The sequence below is a fragment of the Squalius cephalus genome (assembly GCF_949319135.1).
Source record: "Squalius cephalus genome assembly, chromosome: 13".
Classification (NCBI taxonomy): Eukaryota; Metazoa; Chordata; class Actinopteri; order Cypriniformes; family Leuciscidae; genus Squalius; species Squalius cephalus.
This window is the reverse complement of record NC_137134.1, coordinates 15,071,724-15,090,392: the sequence shown is the minus strand read 5'-3', so window position 1 is coordinate 15,090,392 and position 18,669 is coordinate 15,071,724. Positions and strand designations below refer to the sequence as shown.

At 39.3% G+C, this 18,669-nt stretch overlaps 1 long non-coding RNA gene across 1 annotated transcript; it reads right to left on the bottom strand.

The window, feature by feature from the left end:
- Window positions 1–12,708: 12,708 nt before the first annotated feature.
- LOC307169406 lies at window positions 12,709–13,953 on the bottom strand. The gene is made up of 3 exons (XR_013823117.1): window positions 13,842–13,953; window positions 12,848–13,010; window positions 12,709–12,771 (listed from the first exon to the last, which is right to left on the bottom strand). It is a non-coding gene; the product is annotated as an uncharacterized lncRNA (long non-coding RNA).
- Window positions 13,954–18,669: the final 4,716 nt, after the last annotated feature.

Here is an 18,669-nt window from a genome sequence, read left to right as displayed (position 1 = left end):
GGTGCCTTAAACTATAGACTTCAATGACCCCTATGTATTTTAACATGTTGAAGACCTTTCTCAAACACAAAACAAGTCCCTATTTAATTTCTGGAAGCCTGGATAAATAGGCAAGCACTGTTACTACATTCAAATATCAAATACTGATATTAAAAAGAATACATGAAAATAACAGAAATTTCAGTAATCACACTGGTAACTTCAATAACAAAATAAAATCTCCAGAGAAGTCATTCAACTCATGTGATATATAGAAGGAAAAATATTGATTAATACCTTGATGATAATCACTCATTACATATACATTGAAGCAGCAGTGGATTCCAATCCACCCCCTTCACAGTAGTCAATTTTGACATGCTTTTTGCTTTTACTTTATAGAATCCACACATTGGTGGCAGAGGAAAGATATTTAGTATTGAACAGGAGTCTGCCATTGTAGATATGGTAGTGGCAAACAATGCAATCAGACTGTGTGAAATCCAGGCAGCAGTAATTGCAGATCAGGGAGCATTTAGAAATCTAAACAGTGTGAGTTTGGCAACTGTAGATCGAGTCCTTAAACAAAACCATGTCAGAATAAAGCAGCTGTACAGAGGTCCATTTCAAAGAAACTCTGACATCGTAAAGGAGGCACGATTCCAGTATGTGCAGGTACAGATTTTTTTATTGTAATACCTTGTTTACCATAGTTACATGCGACTGGAATAATTTGCTTTATGAATTTGCTCTTTTTCTTAGAGAATAATGGAGCTTGAAGCTGAAGGGGCACATCACAAATTCATTTTTGTGGGTGAAGCCGGCTTCAACCTCTGTAAAGTGAGGAGACGCAGGAGGAACATCATTGGGCAGAGGGCCACTGTCACAGTGCCAGGTCAGAGGGGTGCCAATATCACCATGTGTGCTGCCATCTCCAATGATGGGGTCCTTTGCCTCATACCAACTATTGGCCCATACAATACAGAACGCCTCATCACATTTCTTGATGCATTGAAAGAAATACTGATTCCACCAGAAGAGAGAGAGCTGTTGAGGCCTGGCATGACTCTGTATGTCATAATTTAGGACAATGTGGCTTTCCACCACTCTCGCCTTGTGAATGAATGGTTTGCAGCACAGCCTCGTATTATGATGCAATTGTCATGGGGATGAAGGTAGATGAACCCAGAAGCAGACTGAATGCTCACACACAATTTATTGTAGACAAAACAGAGAAAACAAAACCCACGAGGGGGCAAAACAAGACAAGAGGCAATTAGCCTTGACTCGACTTGACCTTGACGATGACTAGACAGTAACTAACAGCAAAACAGTTCTCACTATACGTTAAACAGGATTCCAGACAAAGTACTCACAGAGGTATATCATAAAGCTAGACAGTGTTTGACAATGAACCGACAAAGGACAGAGAAACACAAGGGGGTTATAAAGGGAGGCTAAAAATGAACACAACAGGTGAGACTAATATGGTAATAATTACAAAACGAGGATAACAAGGGGGCGGGGTTAGAAACGAGACAACGCAAGCACATGGCCCAAACAAATGGCCATGTGCTGCACATAAAAACATGGGTCTGTCATGATTCTGCCTCAAGACGAGAGAAAATCAAGAACAAGATGGCAGAATCATGACAGCAATTCCTCCCTGCATACTCGCCTTTTCTGAACCCAATCGAGGAGTTCTCAATCACCGTTGTATGATCACCGGCCATATGAGCAGATGCCCCTCCTGGAGGCAATGAATGCTGGTTGCCTGGCAATAGGTGCAGAGGACTGCCAGGGATGGATACGCCATGCAAGGAGGTATTTCCCTCGGTGCATTGCAAGGGAAAACATTCAATGCGATGTTGATGAGAACCTGTGGCATAATCGTCAAGAACGAATGGACTGAATGTGAAAGATAATATATATATATCTTTTATTAAAAGGTATTTCCACCCATAAGTTTCCTTTGGTAGCTTTTTTTTTTTCCAGTATCCATTTGAGTTTGTAAAGTATCATATTTCATATTGATGGCTGTATTTTGTATTTTGTTGTCCATTTTGTAATGATTGATTGAAAGAATAAATTAATTTGACCACAAGTTGTGGTGTTTGATGGAAATATTTGCTTATGTTGCATGTTTTTAATGTTTTGTGAGTGTTAGAGCATTTTGCTAACAAAATGAGTCATTTTGGCCATTGAGCTTCAGTTTTATCCTGTGTGTTAACTGTTTTGAAAATGTGATGTCAGAGTGGGCAAATGTGTTTAAGCAATCTCGAAAAACTGTAAAATAGGAGCTCATGAAAGAAGAGCTTTAGGTTTTTAATAACTGTGTGTATATGATATATCCAAAAATATGGTGTAACCCAGACTTAAATTAGTACATTTGCAGTCTATGCCAAAGATAATTTGTCCAAAAAGTTCAAAATTTAAATCAATAATGACATATTTAACTAAATATGTATGTGAGTGAACAGCAAATAAAACAAAACCTTGTGACAATGTGATAGTTTATTATAATATGTAAATCATATATTTTATTATTCATATAAGTAATAGCCTATGTAAATTATTGCAACTAATAAGAACTGGAAATAGCACTGCAGATGTTTGGCATCCAATCAGAAAAACCAGGCAGCAGCACTGACTCCGCCCCAGTGAGTGGCACTGACTCCCCCCCAGTGAGCGGCACTGACTCCGCCCCCCTGTGAGCAACGCAGATCGGAAAACCGGAGATAGAATACAGAGAGGAGAAAGAGTGATTTAGAGAATTAATTGTGATAAGTCGCGTGACGAGTGAAGGAAATAGATGGCGAGCCACCCGTAAACAAACCGAACTTGGATCTACTTTTCTCATTTTCCATCGGATTTGCATCATTCCTGCAGTTCGTTCATCTGTAAGAGTTCTTCTCTTTTGAACTTAAAGGAACACTATGTAGCTTTTCAACCTTCATAATATATTTCCAAGACCCTTGTGATGGTACATCGACTTACAATAGGTTGAATGACACGTCTGCCATAGCCTGACGGGGTCTGTATCGCTTTTACTGGCACTATGTAACTTTGGGGTTCGGGTAGTAACCCGAGCACAAAAAGAACTACAAAATTCGACTGCTTTACGGCATACGTCACTTCCCCCACCACTTCCTATTTACGACAGTGCAAGTATTCCACAGCGACTCTAGGGGTCGCTGTTTGACAAAAACACAATTTCTACACAGTGTGCCTTTAAAGGTCCCATATTGTCCAAAATGAAATTTCCTGGCTTTTTTCATGATAGCAGAGGTCTAGGGGCTATGTAACTACCATATAAGTTTCAAAACAGTCAATCCACAGACAAATGCACAAAGCCATCAGGGCTGGACTGGGACAAACAATCGGCCCTGGCATTTTGGCCCAGACTGGCCCACTATGATCATAAACACCACCCATCTTTGGATGCCCCTGAATGTACATGCACCAACTCCTATTCCTTAAAACCACTAATGCCATGTAACGAGTGAGTAAGAATGAGTGAGAGTTAACAGATGAAATAACTCCAAAATTAAATGTAATAATACAATTGAACTATACCTCTACAATGATGAATCCTAAAATAAGCTATAAGCTGCAGTGGCATAGCAATACCAGTGTTTCCCACAGGATATTTAGTAAAACTGTGGTGGGTGGACCTGGGGCCTTCTGGAGGGGTTCGGGGGCAGAGCGCTCAGACTGGCGCAGAGTGCGTTTCCAATTCATTACTCACAGTGTGTGTAAAGAAATGCGCTTGTGAAGTCGAACTGCCTCGGACATGATCTACACAAAATAGTAGCTTTTTACTTTTATCTGGGCTTTCAACAAAAGGAAATTCTACACAGGTGCCAATCTACCAACATGCATTACCATGGAGTTGCCTATAGACGAGCACAGACTCCGCCGGAGTAGGTCTCACAATCTGGTCCAAACTTTATGTGGCAGTGTTTTTGACGTGTTTTCGTGCTCATCTATAGGCAACACCATCTGGGTCGAGAACACTTAACAGTAACCGTACTGTCTCCCTCTTCACCGTAAATACGTTCTGGATACATTTTACCTGGTTTTATATTTCTATTTGCATTTGATTAATAGTAGGCCTCATTTATCTGAGAGTAGGCATCTCATTTCGGTCAAAAATTGCTGGCCATTGAAAGTGAATGGGAGAGATTGAAAATAAGAGAAAAATTTAGTTTTCAGGAGCATGTTCATTATGTTCATGTATATGATCATGTGTGCTTGCATACATCGAGCCCTTGGACCTGTGCATGTGTGGATACATGCATACACACACTACCTAAACACACACACACGTTAAAACACGAACTTTTTTCTGATTTTGTTTTGTGATAGTTTCCATTTTGTCTTTTGTTTTATAGATATTTATAGATCTCCTTTGCTGTCACAGTTAACATCACAAGAAATGGAGATGGAGAAAGTGGTTTTGTTTTAAACTAAAGATAAACCCACAGCTTCCTTTTAATGTAAGATGCTGTGTTAGTTTGGGTCACGAGGCTACGAGGGGGAGGGGGGCCTCCAGGGGCCTCTGCTTTCTAAAAGCGCGCCTGTTACCGTGAACTCTACACTCACTCATCTCTCCGTATCCTCCTCACTATCATCATCTGCCACAGGAGCTGATGAAGGTCCTGCTGCTGCAGGAAACATATCTGTTATTTTGACACATTTTAGCGTCTGCTTGAAGGGCCTGTTTCTTTTTTTCATGCTATATCTCTGCACATTCCTTGCGTTTTATTCTCCATCTCTCTGACTATTTTGACAGATACACACTGACACGGCACGTGCGCGTAGAGCCCAAAGGAGGAGGTGTTTAAAGATGTGATTGGGCCAGCCCAGTGTCAATCAATAAAAGAACCAATGGGCCGCTGATCTATGTGTTTCATGGTCCGGTCTGTGAGAAAGAAAAAAACCTACGATGACTTTTTTTGATGAATGCAAAAGACCCCAGCGAATTAAGTAAAACAAAACAAAATGAATGGGCTGCCGATGTACCAATTTTATGGGCCGTTTAGACCAGTGGTTCTCGATTCCAGTCCTCGGGACCCCTTGCTCTGCACATTTTGTATGTCTCTCTTATCTGACACACTCAGTTTAGTTCATGGAGTCTCTCCTAATGAGCTGATGATCTGGTTCAGGTGTGTTAAATAAGGGAGACATACAAAATGTGCAGAGCAGCGGGCAGCGCCGGCTCTAGCCCTTTGGTTGCCCTAGGCGAGATTGAGTTTCAGGCTGAGTATCCCTGGTCTCAGTGGTCTGTGTTTCACTGGTGCCTGGAATGCTAGATGTGCCCCCCCCTCCCCCTCCCCCTCCCCCTCCCCCCTCCCCCAACTAATAAATTGTTCATACACAAATGCTACAAATAATGTTCGAGGATATTTACCAAATTAAGTAATAAACTCCATTAACTGTGCAAAACTATACCCTCTACAAACAAAAGTCCCTTTCGGCTTTCAAAAATTGAAAAAAATGTCAAAATTGACGCAGCATTACAATTTGACTCGTTTGGACTTCCTAATGACAAATTCGTTGATGGTATCATCAAATGATATTTTACTTGAGACCTCTTGGTTGATGCTCATCAGTGCAAGCCCATTGAGGCGTTCCTGACTCATCGTTGAATTCAGGTAGGTCTTAAGTAATTTTAATTTAGAGAAGCTTCTTTCAGCAGAAGCTACTGTCACAGGTAGTGTGACAGCAATTCTTAGGGCCACCCACATATTAGGAAAAACTTCTTCAAGTTTCTTCTCCTTCAAGTAATTCAGAATTTCCATTGTCGTCATGCCAGCTTTTGGCAACACTGGGAAATTTTTCAACTCAAGTGCCAGTTCCCTTCCATCAACATCTTTATGGTCACCGTGGCTCAGAGTGTTGCTGAGGGTTTCGCACTCCTTTGCAAGTTCTTCCTCTGGCAAATTAGGAAAGTTCACCAACACTCCAAACTTGTCCTCAACATCACCCAAGAGCCACATCCAGTTGCATAGACATGGACTGTAATGCTTTGCTGACATGATGAATTTTGGCCAGCATGTCATACCACACAACGCTACAAATGGAGAAGCGGTATGACCCAACCTCTTCAGCCAAAGACTGTGCCTCAGTGTTACAACCACAAGATGATTTAATATTGTCTAAGGACATTAAGGGAGTGACATTTATTTTGCAACTGAATATCTTTAAGAAGTACAACGCAAAAAGTGGGAAATAATAATAAAGCAGAGGAATTCAGAATATGTACATGGATTTATTCATATTACCAGCCCATAAACATAATGAGAAAATAAACTTTAAATGGTTCCGACTATAAATAGTCAACGAAGATAAAGAAAAATACAATGAAGTTCACCAAATAAAATGAAAAGCACGAGTGTTGCCCAAATCAAAGAACAAAACAAAACAAAACACCTCTAACTATAACCATGAAATCTAACCTAGCTAAATAAAAAGAAAATCCAAAAAGAAACATCTTCGGTGTGCTAACGCACCCCTTAACTTACCTCCACTAACTAACAAACAAAAACTACAACTCAAGGCAACACTCCCTAAACTAATGAACTAATACATAAAAAATACGCTACGTGTAGCACGATGTATGTCACGTGACATTCTAGCTTGCTCTTCAATGAACACGAGAACACACAGTCATAACCAATCAGAACTAGACACAAGAATTAAAGAACTAAATAAAGAAACAAATTAACAATGAATGAGGGACACAGGGCTACATAATAAATCTCTACGAGGGCGCGTGCGCACATACAGCAAAAGCCCAGCCAATGCCCTTCCTTAAAGACAGCTGACGTTGCCTTTTATAGCCAGCTTCCGGCAGAGCGTCATGGAGACGAACGAATCCCAGTAGACTGTCAGGATCCGAAGCCAATCAGAATCTAACAACAAGACACAGATCATGAGCACACAAACATAATCGTAACACACAGTTTTAACCATTCCTTATCCATCTTAATTAATCCACTAGTTTACAGCTTAAATACATGCAGTAGCTTCTTAATTACATTAAATTACAGAAATGTTACACAGGTATAAGCTTCGTAAAATAAAGTGTATCAAGATTGTACTTAAGTGTACTTTGTGTATACATACCTTATCCATCTCTGCCTTAGTTTGATTTAAACTCACTAGTTCACAGCTTAAATACATGCAGTAGCTTCCTAATTACATTGCAATTACATAATATTACACAGGGATAAGCTACGTAAAATAAAGTGTATCAAGATTGTACTTAAAGGGGGGGTGAAATGCTCATTTTCACTCAATCTCCTGTTAATCTTGAGTACCTATAGAGTAGTATTGCATCCTTCATATCTCCAAAACGTCTTTAGTTTTATTATATTTAGAGGTGAAAGATTGGCTGTACCGAGTCTTTCCGGAAAAAACCGAGCGGCTGGGGGCGGGCCGTGTGGGCGGTGTGCTATAGCTGTGCTAACTGATCTAACAACAACACAGAGAGACATTTGAAGTAGTTTACTCACCGTGACTGCTCGATCCTTAAGCATTAGACGATCTGCAAATAAGTCGATCTGGGCTTTGTTTATAAAACAATCATCGTCGAAATGCAGGGAACAAAGAGTCGTGCACAACCTCCGTTTCGAAAAAACAAACTCCATCCACTATTCCCTTAACGCTGGGTTCTTTGGGAATCTGTGCAGGGTTGTCTTGCCCTGCCAACCAAAAACCCACTTCTTTGGTGACATTGACTTCCCTAAAAGCCGAGCATAGCGCTTTGAGGTAACGTACTGCTTTCGCTCTCTTCTCTCTCTGGTCTGCGAGTGCGCGCGCGGCCGCGGAGAAGTGCCCTTAGGACCCATATAAGGAAATTCCGCTCTATCTTACGTAAGACAGAGCCATACTCGAAAAAAACTTTCCGAAACTTGTGACAAACCGGAAGGAGTATTTTTGGAACAAAAATACTCCTTCAAACGTACAACTTAACTTTTGAAACTTTGTCCATGTTTAGCATGGGAATCCAACTCTTTAACAGTGTAAAAAACTCAGTATGCATGAAACAGCAATTCACCCCCCCCTTTAAGTGTACTTCATGTGTATCTATAAACCTTATCCATCTCGGCTTGTTACTTATGTGTAACAGTACACTGTTAAAAATTACCTGTAAATTTTACAGTAAAATACTGGCAGCAGGGTTGCCAGCCAATTACTGTATTTTTTACAGTAGCGTTTCTGTAATTTAATTTACAGAATTTTACTGTATTCTCTGATTACAGTAAAATTCTGTAAATTAAATTACAGAAACGCTACTGTAAAATATACAGTAATTGGCTGGCAACCCTGCTGCCAGTATTTTACTGTAAAATTTACAGGTAATTTTTAACAGTGTATGTAAAATGGAGTATACAATATATTTTCCTGATTTTTGAGTATTAATGACTGGCAGCTGAATTTTAAATGTAAATTATTTATCAACTACATAAGCTTTAAACAATTGTTTTTAAATACATAAAGTGTTGTATAATGCACAACTTAATTCCCCTATTACTTCACAAAACAAAAAAATTATTCAACATACTTATCTTGAAAAACAGGTAAAAATTTATAACTTTAAAATCTGCATGAAAAAAAGTCATAAACAGTGTATTTTGTATTATTTTGATTTCATTTTTATTTACAAAATTGTATTTTTTTTTAAATGGACATGAAATTAAATATTTTTAAATTACTTGAAACAAATTAGCCGTCATGGCCCTTCACACAAAGAAGAAATACGCAAACAACATACATTTAAAACCACAAGTTGACCAACATGATCATAATAATAAAACAAAAAGAGACGGGTGAATTTTCACCACTTCATTACCAGACAAACATGTCCAAACAACAAGGCCCCAAGTCAGTCCAACAAACTTCTGATCAAAAATGGAGAACAATTCAGCTCCAGAATGCTGTTCCATCACAGGATGCAAAGAGTGGCTAGAAACATTGAAAAGAAAAAAGAGGACAATATATATTAGATATATTACAAAATATAATGATACAGTCAAAGACAGATACAGGGATGACAGATACAGTTAAGCCCCTTTCACACAGAGATTCCGGAAAAGTGACCCGGGATTTGATCCAGGTTCATTTGATTTGGTTCATTCACACTGCCAGTGATTTTCCGGAATCAGAGAGTGCATTCACACACAACACGTAAAGACACGTGACATCGATGTGACTTGTAATGTCTCAGCAGCGTCTTAAGTTTGCTTATGAGCTGCGATCTCTCTCTCTCTCTCTCTCTCTCTCAAGAAACCACGCTTGTGCATTTTTTTCTCTGATTCAATCATAAACTTGCGCATTACGTACCGTTTCACAGCTGGCGAACAATCCCGGCTTCAGCGTCATCACTACAACATGGCATTATTACGGCTTTTGTTCACATGAACAAAGATGGCGGCGCGCAGCAGTGCAGCGGCTTCTCAGCTACCGGCAAATGGCGTGACATTACTTGCTAAACTAGGTATAGCGAGGTACAGTTCGACTGAACTTCTTCAACTTAATGTTCCCAGCATGGTGGTTAAACCAGAGTTAAAAACAATGTTGGGCAGAATGCGGCTCTTGAGGACAGTGGTTTGGAGGAACAGGTCACACCCGCTGAGGGGGAAGCGGAAGCGATGTGCACGGAGGCAGAAGAGAGGTAAGCGGGCCGGCTTGCTAGCTAGGCTAAAGGCTAGCAACAGACCCGCTCTTCCAACACTATTTCTGGCCAACGTCCGCTCGTTAGACAAAAAGATGGACCTAATGCGACTCCGACTGATCAGTTTCACGGAAATGCGGAACTGTTGTGCAATGCTCCTGACGGAAACATGGCTCAACAACAGCATGCCGGATTCAGCTTACCAGATCGACGGGCTACTTCTCTTCCGTGCTGACCGTAACAATCTGTCAGGTAAATCTCGAGGAGGGGGGCTGTGTGTTTACATCAATAAAAACTGGTGTACAAATTGTAGTCAGGTGAGCAGCCACTGTTCGGAATCTGTGGAATATCTATCATTAAAATGCCGGCCGTTTCATCTGCCCCGGGAGTTTACAGTTGTATATATTGTAGCCGTTTACATTCCCCCGAGTGCTAACGTTAGCATAGCACTCAGGGAGCTTCATGATCACATCTGTGAGCTCCAGAATAAGCATCCAGAGGCTTTTTTCATTGTAGCAGGGGACTTTAACCAGGCTAAACTAACGGACATTCTGCCACGCTTCCACCAGCATGTCTCCTTAGCAACTAGGGGAAATAATACACTTGACCAGGTGTACACTAACAGACGGGAGGCATACAGAGCAGTGCCCCGCCCCAACCTAGGTTTCTCTGACCACATCTCCATCATGCTGGTTCCTACTCATCATCCTGTACTCAAAAACAACAAGCCCACAGAGAGGACCATCACTGTGTGGCCAAATGGAGCCGTCTCCATGTTACAGGACTGTTTTGAGTGTACTTCTTGGCAGGTATTTAGGGAAGCAGCAACAGATGAAAATGGGGTGGACCTGGAGGAATATGTATCATCTGTTTGTGGATACATTAGCAAATGTACCAATGACGTCACTACTACCAAGAAAATAATTATGTGTCCAAATCAGAAACCCTGGTTAAATGGAGTAGTGCGGTCTCTTTTAAAAGCACGAGACGCAGCCTTTAGGTCTGGGGACGCAGTGGCACTAAGAGCAGCAAGGAGGGAACTAGTGGTTGGCATTGAAAACGCCAAGGCTACTTATGCCCTACGGATACAGGGTCATTTTCACACTAATGACCCCCGGAGCATGTGGAGGGGCATTAAGTGCATCACAGGATATAAAGGAAAGGATGTAGAATGTCCTCTGGACCCATCCCTTCCTGATACTCTAAATGCCTTCTATGCTCGTTTTGATTTATCCAACTCCTCCAAAAGCACCGGGTTTACACCACCTCCAGGTGAGCTATCTTTTAGTGTGTCTGCTGAGGAAGTGAGGACAACGCTGCGGCGGATTAACCCACGTAAGGCAGCAGGACCAGATAGCATCCCTGGCCGGGTTCTTAAAGAATGTGCTCAGGAGCTTACAGGGGTGCTAACAGACATTTTTAATCTATCACTTTCCCTAGCTACTGTACCTGTTTGTCTTAAGACATTCATTATAGTACCAGTGCCTAAAAAATCAGTAGTGGAAAGTATGAATGACTATCGTCCCGTGGCCCTCACTCCACTGATCATGAAATGCTTTGAGCGACTGGTTCTGGCTCACATAAAGGACACTGTTAACATCGAGGTGGACCCCCACCAGTATGCTTACAGAAGTAATCGGTCTGTGTCTGACGCAGTGTCAACTGTCATCCACTCTGCTCTCACCCACCTAGAGAGCAGGGATTCCTATGTCAGGCTGCTTTTCCTGGACTTTTCATCTGCCTTTAATACCATCATTCCGCAGACATTAATAAACAAACTGATGTTGCTGGGACTAAGACCATCTCTTTGTAATTGGGTCCTGGACTTCTTAACAAACAGGCCACAGTCGGTTAGGATCCACGGCACCTCATCTTCCACCCTTATACTCAACACTGGCTCCCCACAAGGATGTGTCTTGAGCCCTTTGCTGTATACGCTCCTCACATATGATTGCTCTGCAACACATCTGAGCAATCACATAGTGAAGTTTGCAGATGACACGGCTGTGATTGGACTGATATCTAATAATGACGAGTTGGCGTATAGGCAGGAGGTGGAGGAACTCGTGGTCTGGTGCAGGGAAAACAATCTCTGCATCAATGTGGGAAAGACTAAGGAGATGGTTGTGGATTTTAGGAGGAGAGATCACATTCTACCTCCACCCATCTCCATTGATGGAGAAATTGTGGAGATGGTGACCAATGTTAAATATCTGGGCTTGTACATCTCCAACGACCTCACATGGGCCACAAATACAGCCAGCATTATTAAGAAGGCACACCAACGCTTGTACTTTTTGAGGAGGTTGAAGCAGGCCGGCCTCAACCCTGCTATCCTGACCTGTTTTTACCGGTGTGTGGTGGAGAGCACATTGACATCCTCCATTACCGTCTGGTATGGAAACTGCTCTGCAGCTGACAGGAAGGCGCTGCAGCGAGTAGTTAAGTCTGCTAAGAAAATAACAACAAATGACAGCCTTTCTTCCCTAGATGACATCTATGTCAGCAGGTGCAGAAGCAGGGCATCAGATATTATGAAGGACTCCACTCACCCGGCGCAAAAACTGTTTACCACCCTCCCCTCTGGCAGAAGGCTGCGCAGCCTTAAAGCAAGAACTACCAGGCTAACGTGCAGCTTCTTTCCAGAGGCTGTGAGGCTTATGAACTCTTTGGTTTAGAGCTCCTCCTGCCCTCTGCTCACTCGCTGCTGCTACTGCATAATGCACTTTAATGATGCCATATGGTTAAATTATGGCTTTGATTGTTTATTATGGTTAAGACTATTTTAATGTTTTTATAGGTCTACGTTTTATATGCTTTATATAGGGTCTATTTTAGAATTGTAAATTGTTATTTATTGTATTACGCTGCTGGACCTGAGAAACAAATTTCGTTCCTTCATGTTTAACATGTTTGAATGACAATAAAGTGAAACTGAAACTGAACTGAAACTGAAACTGAAAACATAGCGCACGTTCCGGGACTGAACACGGCAATGTTACTAGGTCCCCAACCCGGCATCGATCCCGGCATCAGTCCCAGGTCATGTTTGCGTTCACACAGAAGGCATTCTGGCAATTTCCCGGGAACATCGCGCTGTGTGAAAAGGGCTTTAGAGACAGATAGAGAATATTAAAAGGTTACAATTAAAGGGAAAATAGATCTGTGTGTGTGTGTACTACTTACATTTCAGAAATTCCACTGTTAATCCATCACTTTGCTGGGCAGAGTGGCAACATGTGGGTTCACTGCAACCTGTTTCTTCTGTACCATTTGCCCTGTTGTTTTAGATGGCAATTTTTCTCTTGATTTCTTTGTTCCTCTTTCCGGATTAATACATACAAAGCGCCTAAAGGGTCAGGAAACAGACAATATGTAATTAAGATTGGTTTTAAGTTTTTGAGGCTTGTAATCATGTTTTTAAAATTGGACCATATATTAGAGCAGTGTTTCTCAACTCCAGTCATGAGGACCTCCCAGGAAGGAAGTTTTATATGTCCACTAATTAAAACACCTGATTTAACTCATTAGCTTGCTAGTGTTAAAGATGGAGACATCTAAATCATTCGCCCTAAAAATTCTCTCTTCTCGAGTTGAGAAACATTGTGTTAAAGGGATAGTTCGGCCAAAATTGATATTAAACCCATGATTTACTCACCCTCAAGCCGTTCGAGATGCATATGTCAATAATTTTTCAGACTAACACATTTTCAGTTATTTTAGAAAATGTCTTAGATCTTTCAGTGGTTATAATGTCAAGTTATGGGGTCCACCTCCTTCAAGTCCCAAAAATGTGCATGCATCCTTCACAAAAGTAATCCATCCGGGTCCAGAGGGATAAACGAAGGCCTTCTGAGAGTAATCCGTGCGGTTTTGTCGTAAAAATATACATATTTAAAACTTTATAAATGAAAATAACTGGCTTGAAGGAGTGGACCCCATAGCTTCACATTATAACCACTGAAAGATCTAAGACATTTTCTAAAATAACTGAAAATGTGTTTGTCTGAAAAATGATTGACATATGCATCTCGAACGGCTTGAGGGTGAGTAAATCATGGGTTTAATATAATTTTTGGCCGAACTATTCCTTTAAAGGCCTCAACAGAAAAGGCAAGTTCTGATATTGAATAAATGTGTAAAATGCAGGTACTGAGGTTGTTAAGAATTCAATCCTTACCTTTGAATGAACTCCAAGGTACTGCCTCCTCCTGATTGAATATGTAATATGCTGTGAACAGTATGGGAAGGCCAGACAGGAAGCTGGGCTGAAAGCCCTCCTCACACACACAACTTGGCCTTCCAGTGCCCACTTGTCTGTCTCCCCTAAAACAATACAACATGTGACAATAGTTATTTTTAACTATACCATTTTTATTTTTCGTTTTTTTACATTTAAACTATAATTTAGTATTCAGAGTGCAGGAACACTTTCTTTTAAATAAAGTTAAAAACGGCATTACAAACAAACAATAAGCAAATTTCACACACAGAGTAGGCTACAGCTAAAAAAACACATTTCGTACTGAAATGTAAGCCAACTATGGATTTTTACACCGGCATATTAAACGTGCAACAAACCTGGTAACTTATTACAGCATAATTTATAATTTATATGACACGCATCCTCCGTGAGTCTGACGCAAGGCTTTAGCAACGGCGTTTTCATTTCGGCGCCCATTTTAACAGATGACTTGATTTTGATTTGATTTACACCATAAAATAATCACGACGAAGTGTGCTAATCAACACGAAGCTCGTGTGAATACCGACAGTTGTCATTAAAGCATTAGTCCATGAGCCAGGGGGGTCCATCGGTATCAACGGGGGGGCAAATGCTATCATTGTTTTTTGGCAAGGTATACACCCCTAGTATTAGAAAAATCACGATAGCAGTGCAGCGGTGGTAGCGAAATCACTTTTTTGAGCTCATGAAGTTACTAACCCCCTAAAATAAATTCCGTTTTTGAAATCTGGTGTATATCTGGTTTAGGCTCATGCTAGGGATATTATCAATATTCTATAATATGGTGCTTGGTATCGTTGGAAAGGGGACCTTTTAGGCTTTCATTTAAGCCCAGTACTGAATCTGTCTGACAAACACAGAGGTCACAAGACTTCTTTAAACCAGAAATAACACACATTTTTTCACAATTTCCGCCTAAACTGTATGCTTTCTTTTATCCCTGTGGCATGAAAGAACAACATGGACACAAAACTCAACAACTTCAATACTCAAGGCACTCTGATGACTCAGAAAATGTATAATATACCCATACTATTTATTTGTGAGAGCCTTAAATTAGACTTGTGCAGCCAGCACAAGTCTTCAAAATAGAATAGAGCCAATAGAATGGACAAATAGAATACCCTATTAGTCCAGGGCCAAATGGCCTATTTATTCATGTACAGTTGTAATAAAAAGTAATTGTTTCAATAGTGTAGTCAATGGTGTTGTAAACATAACACTTGTAAATGGTTTAACAAAATGTTTCTATCATGTATTTTGATATTCAGATATGATGTCAGAAAGTAGCTCATGCACGGAATGTTGATGGATTTTGACAATTTGACGAGGTTTTGTCAGTTTTGTGAAAAGATTGTTGGTTCAGTTGACTGGTTATAACAACACTACCAACTATGTCATCTTCAAACAACTTCCATTGAGTTCCAGGGGTATTAAATGTAAGTACAAAATACTTTTTCTCTTGTGCTTGTGAATTGGTTGGGAATAGTAGCAGTAGCTAATGTAAGCTTGGTGTTTTTCACACTTAGTATACTTCTTTTAAACTTAAAATAAGAAAGTATACTTTCAGTCTACTTTTTATGTACTTCTCAGAAATAGACTTAAAATTACACTTCAGTGTAGGCCTACTTGATTTATACTGAGAGAAAAGTCCAGGGCCCGTATTCATAAAGATTCTAAGAATCCTCTCAGAAAACTCTTAAAGGACAAGTTCGGTATTTTACACTTAAAGCCCTGTTTACAGATCGTTTCTGATGAAATAGAATGGTTAAGATTGAAATTTGGACACATGTTGCTGTCCCGAGAATTTTCGGTTTCTATGGTAGCACCCCCCCACCTCCACAATGGCTGCATAGGTTCACTGGAACAATCCTTCCTAAAACGCATTAAACAAAAATTGCAGCAAAAGATGCATAGTGCACCTATGCAGCCATTGTGGAGGTGGGGGGGGTGCTACCCCAGAAACCGAAAATTTTACATTTTAAAATTTTAAACCGAAATCTTAACTGTTCTATTTAATCAGAAACGATCTGAAAACAGGGCTTTAAGTGTAAAATACCGAACTTGTCCTTTAATTTAGCTTAAAAACTTTTACATAAGAGTCTTAGCTTAAGAGCGATTCGGGGCCAATCTGAGAGCAACTCTGAGCAAGGAAAAGACAAAAACTTTCATCTTAGTGAGGAGGCGGGGCTGACCCCGTTGCTATGTATGACACAATCTTTTGAAGACTGTGATTGGCTGGTTGTCCAAGAAGGAAAAAAAGAGTGAAAAGTATAGGGTCTATTCTAAGCCTTCACTGAAATGAAATGACATGTGACTGTGTACATTACACACTGCTGCATTGTTGCATTTTCCCAGTTGCCAAATATCGTAATGTAGTGATTACTTTCATTTCTGGCGCTATGGCATTTCTGCACTGTGTCGGAGATGTTAGCGCGTCTCTAAGATCAGTCACAAACATGATCCCTGCACGATCTAATCTATAGCGTCTTATTAACTCACTGTCATCCATTGTCTGCAACACATTTTTTCTCCCTCTTCGTCTTTCTGCCATGTTCTCCTCTGCTAAAGAATCTCTTCAGCCTCTGAAAAGTCCTCGTCCGTACTCCTTACAATTTTGACCTTAAGACTTCTTTTAAGGGTTAAGATGCTTTCTGAATTACTTTTTTCTTTACTGGGATTTTTTCTTTAATTTTAAGAGTAAACGCCCACATTTCTAAGAATTTTCTTAGAATTTTGTCACTAGGAGCTACTCTTTGCATTAGATTCTTTATGAATACGGGCCCAGGTATATTTGGCCTGTACTTGAACTCAATCTTTTGATCCAGATATACTTAAAAGAATAATTAAGAATTCAAAGTATACTTGTCTTGTAGTTGTGTTAACTCTTTTGATTGAGTAGTCAATTAAATATACTTTTTTTACATAGTTTTTCATATACAGTCTTATGAAACTTACATTGTTTGAAAATATTGATTAGAATATTGATATAAAACAGATATGTTTCTAATTCTGCATATCTGAATTTTTGTGTAGGCTAGTCCACTGGTAGTGTATAGCAATTTACTCTAATTCTACTTTTTTGTTTAAAATGTTGCCTTTCTTTATGAAACTTACTGACATTCAAGTGTTGATTAAAAAAGGATGCATGAAGCTAATAAAATGTTTTTAAAATTAAAGAACAGTTAAAGGTATTTTTCAAGTGCAAAAATAATATATAAATAGTAAACTATAAGTATAATGTTATGTTCAATTAAAGAAAACTTACAAGTATACTTGTAGTATAAACTACGAAACTAGTAGTTTACTGAGAGCACACATCAGTTTGTACTTTCATAAAATAAAAAATGTACTACTTGTATTAAAATAGTAAACTACTAGTATACTTATAAGTTCACTTGTAGTACAGATGCATTACAAATGAGAAAACTAGTTGTGTACTTAGTTTACTCTTACAAATACTAAAAATACTAAAAGTGGGCCAATTTAGTCCCAAGCAGTATTGAAATAGTACACACGTTTACTACAAGTACACATTATTAGTATACTTACAACATAAAGTATACTTAAAAAATATACTTGAAAATTACTTAAGTATACTTCATAAAATGAACATGAAGACATGCACATGGATAGATGCACTTTTATGATGGATAGATGCACTTTTATGATGGATAGATGCACATTTATGATGGACAGATGTACTTTTATGATGGACAGATGCACTTTTATAATGGATAGATGCACTGTTATGATGGATAGATGCCCTTTTTTGATGGATAGATGCTCTTTTATAATAGATAGATGCACTTTTATGATGGATAGATGCCCTTTTTTGATGGATAGATGCTCTTTTATAATGGAGAGATGCACTTTTATGATGGACAGATGCTCTTTTATAATGGATAGATACACTTATGATGGATAGATGCACTTTTATAATGGATAGATGCACTTTTATAATGGATACATGCACTTTTATAATGGATAGATGGACTTTTATAATGGATAGATGGACTTTTATAATGGATAGATGCACTTTTATAATGGATAGATGCACTTTTATAATGGATAGATGGACTTTTATAATGGATAGATGCACTTTTATAATGGATAGATGGACTTTTATAATGGATAGATGCACTTTTATAATGGATAGATGGACTTTTATAATGGATAGATGGACTTTTATAATGGATAGATGCACTTTTATAATGGATAGATGGACTTTTATAATGGATAGATGGACTTTTATAATGGACAGATGGACTTTTATAATGGATAGATGCACTTTTATGATGGACAGATGCACTTTTATGATGGACAGATGCTCTTTTATAATGGATAGATGCACTTTTATAATGGATAGATGGACTTTTATAATGGACAGATGCACTTTTATAATGGATAGATGCACTTTTATAATGGATACATGCACTTTTATAATGGATAGATGGACTTTTATAATGGATAGATGCACTTTTATAATGGATAGATGGACTTTTATAATGGATAGATGCACTTTTATAATGATAGATGGACTTTTATAATGGATAGATGGACTTTTATAATGGACAGATGCACTTTTATAATGGATAGATGCACTTTTATGATGGACAGATGCACTTTTATAATGGATAGATGCACTTTTATAATGGATACATGCACTTTTATAATGGATAGATGGACTTTTATAATGGATAGATGGACTTTTATAATGGATAGATGCACTTTTATAATGGATAGATGCACTTTTATAATG